We start from the raw sequence: 8,246 nt of genomic DNA, 5'->3' as shown, positions 1-8,246 counted from the left end.
TAGGTGTGATTTAAAAAATATAGCTATAATTACTTTTTATTTATATTTCGATTTTTCCTAATAAATTATCTCCAATTCTTTCTGAAGCCCATGTGAGTGACTCTTGGCTGCACATGTCCCTCTAGTGGCATCACATATGTAACAGAGAGCCATAAAAGCTTAGTCCTGTTTCTCATTCCTAATCTCTACAACAGTTAAAATCTACAAATTAAACAAGCATAACAGTACTGAGCTTTAAACTCATTTCATAGTCCCCGTAACAGGTCAGATTGTGTTCACATTATTCACATCATTCATCTTTAAGATTAATTTCTTTCCCTGAAAAATTAGCTTTGTTGATATTGCTTAGTGTTCGGAGCAAGATGTATCAGGTCACCATTAGTTCTGAAATATTAAGGTAAGAATGGGTTAAACTCTCACCTGTTTTTTGGCTTCTGGCTATAAAATAATTTTAAATGGTTTTGTATTTTGAAAACTGCTTGTTTAAAGAAGTCAGAAGTAATAGATTTTTTTAAAGCAGTATCAGTGACAATATTTTATTTCACCTTTCTCATCTCCAAGAGAACATTTGCCTTTAGGGCAAAACCCATTAACTTCTGTCTCCTGTTAACTTTAAATATAGCATTAAGTAAACATTTCAGAATTAACAGCAATCTACCTTGAAAAGATGTTTTAAAAATTCAGGCTTAGATATTAACAGCATCTGTGCCAAGATATTTAAAATTCTTGCTTGAGTTATTATGAGTGACTGATTATCCCACGATCAGCAGTTCAAACAGATTTGCTCTCTTTCAAAGACTCTTTTTCTCTTAGAAGCAGCTACATTTCCAAATTGAAATGTCTAGTTTATACTTATTTAATTGCTGTTTATTGCCTTTTAGTTCCAGTGATTATGGATGCTTTTCAAATTCTAGAATTAAATAAACATCACAGATCAAAAGATGAGGTTATTCTTAGTGTGTAATCCTAAATAATAATGTAAGATTTTAGCTACTTCTTCAGTTGCTAGGTTCCCAGATGCAACACATACCCTTTATTATTGTAGTTTTCTCCTATTACATCAGCAGCTGATGACTACAATAAGTATATTTAGTCATTTTTATTTACAGAAATATCTTATTCTTCACAGAAATAATGTTGGCATACAGATAGACACTTTAAAAACCTTTTTTAGAGGTCATTGTAATTTATGTTCATTTTTACATGACCCAGTAATTATTAAAAAATCTGACAAAGTCTTTAAAGTGATCCAAATTAATAGATTTCAGGAACCAAAGTGGAACAATTTCTGTGTTGAACATATGAGGTTTGAGGGGTGGTTTTAATAATCTTTTAAAGCTCAAAGGCATTTTCATATTGGAACACTGTCAGTTTTTACTAAATTCAGTGGACAGTACTGTCACAGCTGATGTTTTGTTAAGTATTGTGGATTTGAGATAAAACGTACGGAATAAAATGTTGACAAACACTTGACAAAGCTTGTGAAGAACACTGTTTACCCTCAGTTCCTCTGAGCCCTGACAGGATATTTTCAAATAGCCCATGGACAGTGGTGATTTTTATATAGCGTCCACAGCACCACAGTAAATTATACTGTGGATAAACCCTGGTGAATAGAAGCAACCATGCATCTAGGAAGGAGGTGGTAAAATCCTGTTCCACATTATTAGAAAACACTGCAAGGATTAGGAAGAGACAGCCAGATGAAGTTGTGGCAGGGAAGGATCTTGGCGAAGTCAGGCAGAGGTTCTTAGGAAATAGCGAATCACAGCAGCACTGAAGCCACAGACACCTGTGGGAAGTTTCAAGGTTTGAAGTAAGCCCTCCAAGGGGTTGGTAGTACAAAATTGTCATACACACCTTGGATTTTAATTTATTATTATTAATATTATTATTATTATCTTTTTAAATTATTATATTATTATAATATTATTACTATTATTATTATCTGAAAGATAACTAAGATAACTTTATAGTTATCTTTCTTTGCTGAAAGATAACTAAGCCTTTTCACCTATATTTTTTACAGAAGATGCATTTTCTTGATTGACTTCCTCTTACATCTGTAACTTTACAAGAATGTGTTTTAGTAATTCTAGGGTGTTTGTCCTCTATAATGATACACTATGTGATAAATTTCATTTTTACCAGATTTAATGGCAGGGTAATTGGTTCTTTTTGTTATTTCTGCTCCAGTTTAGCTCTTTCACGTACACCTGAACTGACCTAACCAATAACATATTACAATGGCAAGTGGAATCTCCTTTTCATTCAAAGCAATTCTCCTGTTCCAAAGACCCCTTACAGATCTGTCCTTTTAATTTGGTGGAAATTGAAGGAAGCAATCCTGCAATCTGACACTGTACCACAGACAGTTGATCAGTGTGGGTCAAATTAGAAAATGTGTAGCCACTTCTTTCTCATTTACCAAAGTTTTAGTTAAAATCATAATGGCTTTGGCATTGAAAAACTCTGGAAGGTCTCCTGTTTCTTACTTCCCAGCAGCAATGTGCCCCTTTTTTCCTTAATGTTGTGTGTGATCGGTCAAGCAAGAAATAGATTCCAAAACTTTATTCTCACAGGGAAAAAAAGTACTTAGAAGAAAGGTTATGGCAAGATGGATGGGAAGAGAGACACTCACAGCCCAGGAAAGGGATTGGACCTTTTTTAAACTTTCTGACCTTTGGTCACTCCCTGCTTTATCCATTCCTGATAATTCCAGCCTACACGATCTGTTCAGCTGCCTGTGATTATCATTGACTTCAGGGACAGTGTCACAGCAAAGGGTCAGGACAGAATCGAGTTTGTCTTCCTGAAACTCCCACAGCAAGTGATGCTGGTAATACCTTGCTGTCTCACTTGATTTTAGAGCCCTAAACACTCTAATCCTGCACACTGAATGAGACAGAGATTAGGCACTAAGCCATATAAATTTATGCTAGCAAAATAATAAATTGACAATGCTTATTTACAAGACTAATGCTTCAATCTTTAACAATTTGGTCCTTGTTGCTTTGACTGAAATGATTTTATTAAAGTAAAAATGGAATTTCCAATATTTTATAAAATAGCCTTCCAGGCATATTGCAACATTCTTTAACAATTCCCTTAATTCTTTATCATGAGCAGCACTTGCTGTTTATCATGAACAGCACTTGCAACCTCATCCTTGTACCTATCTGTTGATCACAATGTCCCAGCCCAGCATCTAATAATGGAAATACCTCGTTTATAAAAAGCATAAGAAAGCAAAAAGCTAGGAAATTCGCATATGAAAATTACGGAAGTAGCTAAACTTTCAGGATGTTCCTTCAGTAGTGCGTATCAGTATCCAATTTGTTATCAACTTCATAATCTCTAAAATCTAAAAATCTTTCAACACACATAAATAAGGATTTAATAATAATAAATTAGGGAATAAATGAAGGAATAAATCCATGTCTCCTTACAGTTACATGCAAAATTCTCTAGAATATCCAAATGCATTCCTCAAATATCCAATAAATGGGTTGAAATTGATGGTGGAAGGCAATATGATGTCCAAGCAAAATGGCAATTTTTAGAGCTTCTGACACTAATGAATATTGTGTTTAGAAGTGTTAGATACTTTGTGGCTATTTTAAGTAAATAAACTCAATGACATATTGCCATTTTGCAAAGTTTGCATCTCTATTCCAAGACATCTTTTTCATGTTTTAAGGGCAAAGTAAAGGCTGACTGAGAGATCCAAATTTACTGTGGTTACAGTGATGGCTACTTCCTACACGTCAGTGTGTGCGCCAAAGACAGATGTTTTCAGATCTGGGATAGCCTGTTTGATGCTGATAGTTTTCCCAAATTAGTTACAATATTTGGTGTAGAATTTAGGACTAAATGGTTGCAGCAGATTAGTTAAGTGGTTGATGAAGGACCTTTGCATATAACTGAAAATAATTTGATTTATCATTTCCAGGAGTTGTTCAGATTGTATCACCTGTGCTGAACACAATCTTTCCCCCATGCCTCACACATGATATAATTATTACATCCTTTACCAGTTTTGTATGAGAATTGGTTCTTGTGGAGGAGGTCAGATCAGCTTGTGCAGAAATGGATGTATCACATCACACCAGTTGGTAAAATAATGGAAATATGTACAGGAGTCACTGTTCCACCACAACATTAATCTGTGGTAATGACAAACACATCTGCTCAGGTGCCTGAAGCAATTCCTGTGTTAAGCTGCAGTTGGATAAGGGCAAAATGATCCATCTTTATAAGCCTGGTTGTTTGCTTTTATTGTTATTTGTACTGAGCCAGCATCAACGTTTTCTCATTTTCATCTACAAGGCAGAAATACCAGAAGGGAAAAACAATCAGGGAGATTTGAATCTTTAAGTACATGCAGTAGTAGTTCAGTAAAAGAGTATATAGCCACAGGGTTTGATTTCAGAAGCAATATCTACTAAATGTGAAAATGTTTCCATTTTTCTAAAGTATTATAAATCTCAAGTAGGGTATTTAGATACAGACAGCTCCAATTTGTCCATAGCCAACACCACACAAAAGCAAAACTCCAGTTTTATCAAAATCTACAAGAAGAATTAATATTTCTGAACTCACTTTTGGTTTCACTGTTTATATGTGTATGGTATAAGTTTTAAGTTCTTGCCTCCTCATAAAGGGGTCCAAATTTAAGTCTTTTTTAAAGCTGTAAAAATAGTGGGGTTTGTTAAGTTTTACCAATAACATCTCAATGTTATTGGCATTTTGTTTATTTTATCATTTTGAGATCCAACTCAATTTCCAATTCACTCAGTTGGAATGATTGAATTTAGTGAGATGAATAAAACGTTTCTATAAAAAGTTTACTTGTTTTGGACTTCAAAGTTTGATTAATCTGTATTTCTGGTTTCTCTTGCATTTTAATTCAGATGCTACATATGTACATCTATGTCTCTGAAAATACCTCTGCCAACACCATAAGGAAAAGTTTGGCTCCTTCACTCTCAGTGAGGCCAAACTATTTACTTTTTGTGGTCTAAATGTTGCAATCTTTTCATTCCGGATCTGTGATTTAATTAATTCTTCTGCTTTTATCTGGAATCCCTTTGCTCTGCCACAGCAAGATTACACTCACTAAATTTAAATATTGAAAATATTTTCTGCCAAGCAATTTGTTATTCTTGAAAGATTTCCAGGACAATTTTATTAATATTAAACCTCCTGCAAAACACAAACTTCTAGGACTGTATCTACTGCTTTGCCTATTAATCCAAATGATAGATTTCTTTGAAGAAATTGAAAATGAAAAGCATGGAAACTAACTTCTCTGTAACACTGCTTTAGAATTTGGATATATTGTTTATTTTAAAAATTTTATAAATTAATATGCAAAGGTAAAAGGAAATACTGGAACTGAAGAAGTGCTGTCATATTGGTATTTCTGTAACATCAACACGGAAACTTTGAAAATGCCTAACATTTTTTTGTATATCATATAATCTTCTAATCTTGGTATAGTGAAAAAATAATTGGAAGTAGTTCTAAGCCTGTGCATGTAACAAGATGGGGATGAAACCATACTGCACTTTTTATCAGTAATTTCCCTAAAACATGTTTTATTATAATTGGTTCATTTTTACTTAAATAAATTGCACAGTGTCAGAATTAGTGTGCTCACTAATAGGTCAGAAGAGGTCCAAACCATACACAAGCCAACTGAAAAGAAAAATCTTATCTAGGAACAGAACTTACATAATTAAAAAGAAACACTTGGCCAATGACTTTCCTATATGTGTAGGAATAATTGTCTATAATAAGTGTTCTGCAGCACTGTAAATTCATAACTAGAGTGTTGATGTTGGTTCTAAAATTCAAATAACGTTGTAATGTCAGAATTCAATTAGCTACTTAGCCTACTTTTGGTATTCTTGTCTTTCTAGAAGATTTGTTGGGATAGGCAATTTTCTTTATGACTCTCATACCTTTTTCTTTCTATCTTTTTCTGTATCCAAAATAGGAGAGAAGCCTCAAAACTTACCAAACTTCTACTTTGCTTCCCTTGATGTGTGATAGAAAACTCAAAATCTGCAAATACTTAAAAGCGCTTCATGTGAATTTCTGCACATACCATGAACATATTTGGGGGACTATAGTAAGATGAAGAAATATTGACAACTATCTGGTGTCAGATACACTAAAAAATAAAGATACAGATAAAGTAAAAGGCCTGTTCATTAAGCAACAAAAAAAAAGGTATACAATTCTACAGACACAAGAATATAATGTATAACACAATGGAATTCACTTTCACTGTTATGGGAAAGTGCAATTTATAACTGAATAAAAGAGATACTATTGGAAGGTTCATTTCTGGTTACACTGCCAAGTCAGCAGTGTTCTCTATTCACTAAAAAAGCTCTTGCCTCAGACTCCAAGAGATCAATAATACATTGTGTTTTCCTTAGTATACAGGTTGTAGTTAAAGTCAGCAACTGTGAGTGCTACTCTTTAAAAAATCCTAACGCAGGTGTCTTCATCCAAACATCACAGCATTTTAACATCAGCAAATCCTAATGAGTGCTGCATGGAAAAAGTGTTTTAAGCTTATTGTAAGTCTGTTCTTGGTCAGTATCCTAATTAAAATGTTTGCTTTGATCACATTAAAACATAGACAGTAAAGAGTGATGGTTCAAAGGACTAATACACAATACAATATTATGAAAAATGTAAATGAAAAATTAATGGGGTTTTTTTGAGAAAGTCAGAGTTTCATTATAATTAACAGCACTAAAGATAAATGATGTATAGTTAATTACACGAAGGAAAAAGGACAATGTGTAATTTATATTCTTTTGTTTCCTGTATTTCCTGTTTGTTTGGGTTTTTGGGTTTTTTTTTTGTTAGTAACAGAAACATTATCCCTTTATTTAAGAAAATAATAAAAATAGAACAGATGTTTTTCTGTTCACAGGGCAGATCACATTCTGGCTTAAGAATGGTAATATATGGAATTCCTTGCTTCTACAAAAACATGCTCCCTAGAAATCTGAGGATGAAGGTATTCAAACTGTGGCTCCCTTTCTTTATCTTACCTGGTGCAATCATCCTGTTTAATACTTCAAAGCTTATTATACAAAGTGGCATCAGTTTCAGAAGGAAAAATGTAAAAGTAAAACTCTAGGTTTATTTATATTTATATTTTTGCCATCCTTTATTGCATTTAGTATGTTTGCATACATCTGAAAAAGCACAATGGTTAAGATTTTATTTTGAATTCAGAATAATAGACAAAGTTACAAGAAATTAATCTGTGTGTAGGTAAATGAGCACTGTTCTCACAAAGTTGTAAGAAATCCTGCAAAAATTCAAACTAAAAGCTGGTGCAGGGACACTGTGGAGGAAATGCCACCAATCCTTTTTAGCTGTTTGGTTCCCCAACAGTTTCCTGTGACTTGTGGAGTTCAAGGCTGGCAGGAGGCAAAGCTGTGAGAGAAAACACACGCATTTTGTCTCTGGTCTTGTCACATCTCTTCCTGCCTGCCTCCTTTTTGGATTCAGCTGTAGTCTGACATGACTTGTAAAAGCACCAGAAATGGGAAGCCAGACCTTCCAAGCTCCTTGAAGGAGGAATTGGCTGCCTGATGTGCACACAGGTGTGCATGAGGATGCACAAGTGTTCACAGGAGTCTGGAGAGTGCCTGCACAGACGTAAGCATTTAGGTCCATGTGCTGCTGAGGTTGTCTGGGAACAGCCTCGGTAAAACCCCAAATCTGTACCATGCAACAGCAGAAATGAGGGAAGGCGCCTCAGTTCACTTTTGCTGTGCTAATTAATTGGCCTTTCCCACTGACGTGTGAAAAGTTTTTGACTGCTCCAAATGACTCGTCTTCACCTGGGGCCCTTTACACAGGATATCCTGCATTAATATTTCATGGCAGTCTGGCTGGGAAGCAGCTTACTACTCAACCAGGAACTGCAAAAGAATTAAAGCCTGAATTCTCACTCCTTACCCCAAAAGCAAACTTTGGTAGGTAGTTAGTGCTACTTTCTTTTTGGCTATGTTAATTCTAAACCAGAACAGTATTGAGACTCATGGCATCAGAATAATTTGTGTTTGAAGGGATCTTTAAAGGTCATCTAAACACCCAAACTGCAAAAATTTAATTTTCTCCTTTTACTTGACCTTGAACTTTTCACTCTTTACCTGCCCTAATCATTCTTTCACTATTTTGAAATTTTTCTCACACTTTTCTTGTTGACT

This window comes from Taeniopygia guttata, chromosome 1, assembly GCF_048771995.1.
Source record: "Taeniopygia guttata chromosome 1, bTaeGut7.mat, whole genome shotgun sequence".
Taxonomy (NCBI): domain Eukaryota; kingdom Metazoa; phylum Chordata; class Aves; order Passeriformes; family Estrildidae; genus Taeniopygia; species Taeniopygia guttata.
Note: the sequence above shows the minus strand (reverse complement) of the source record.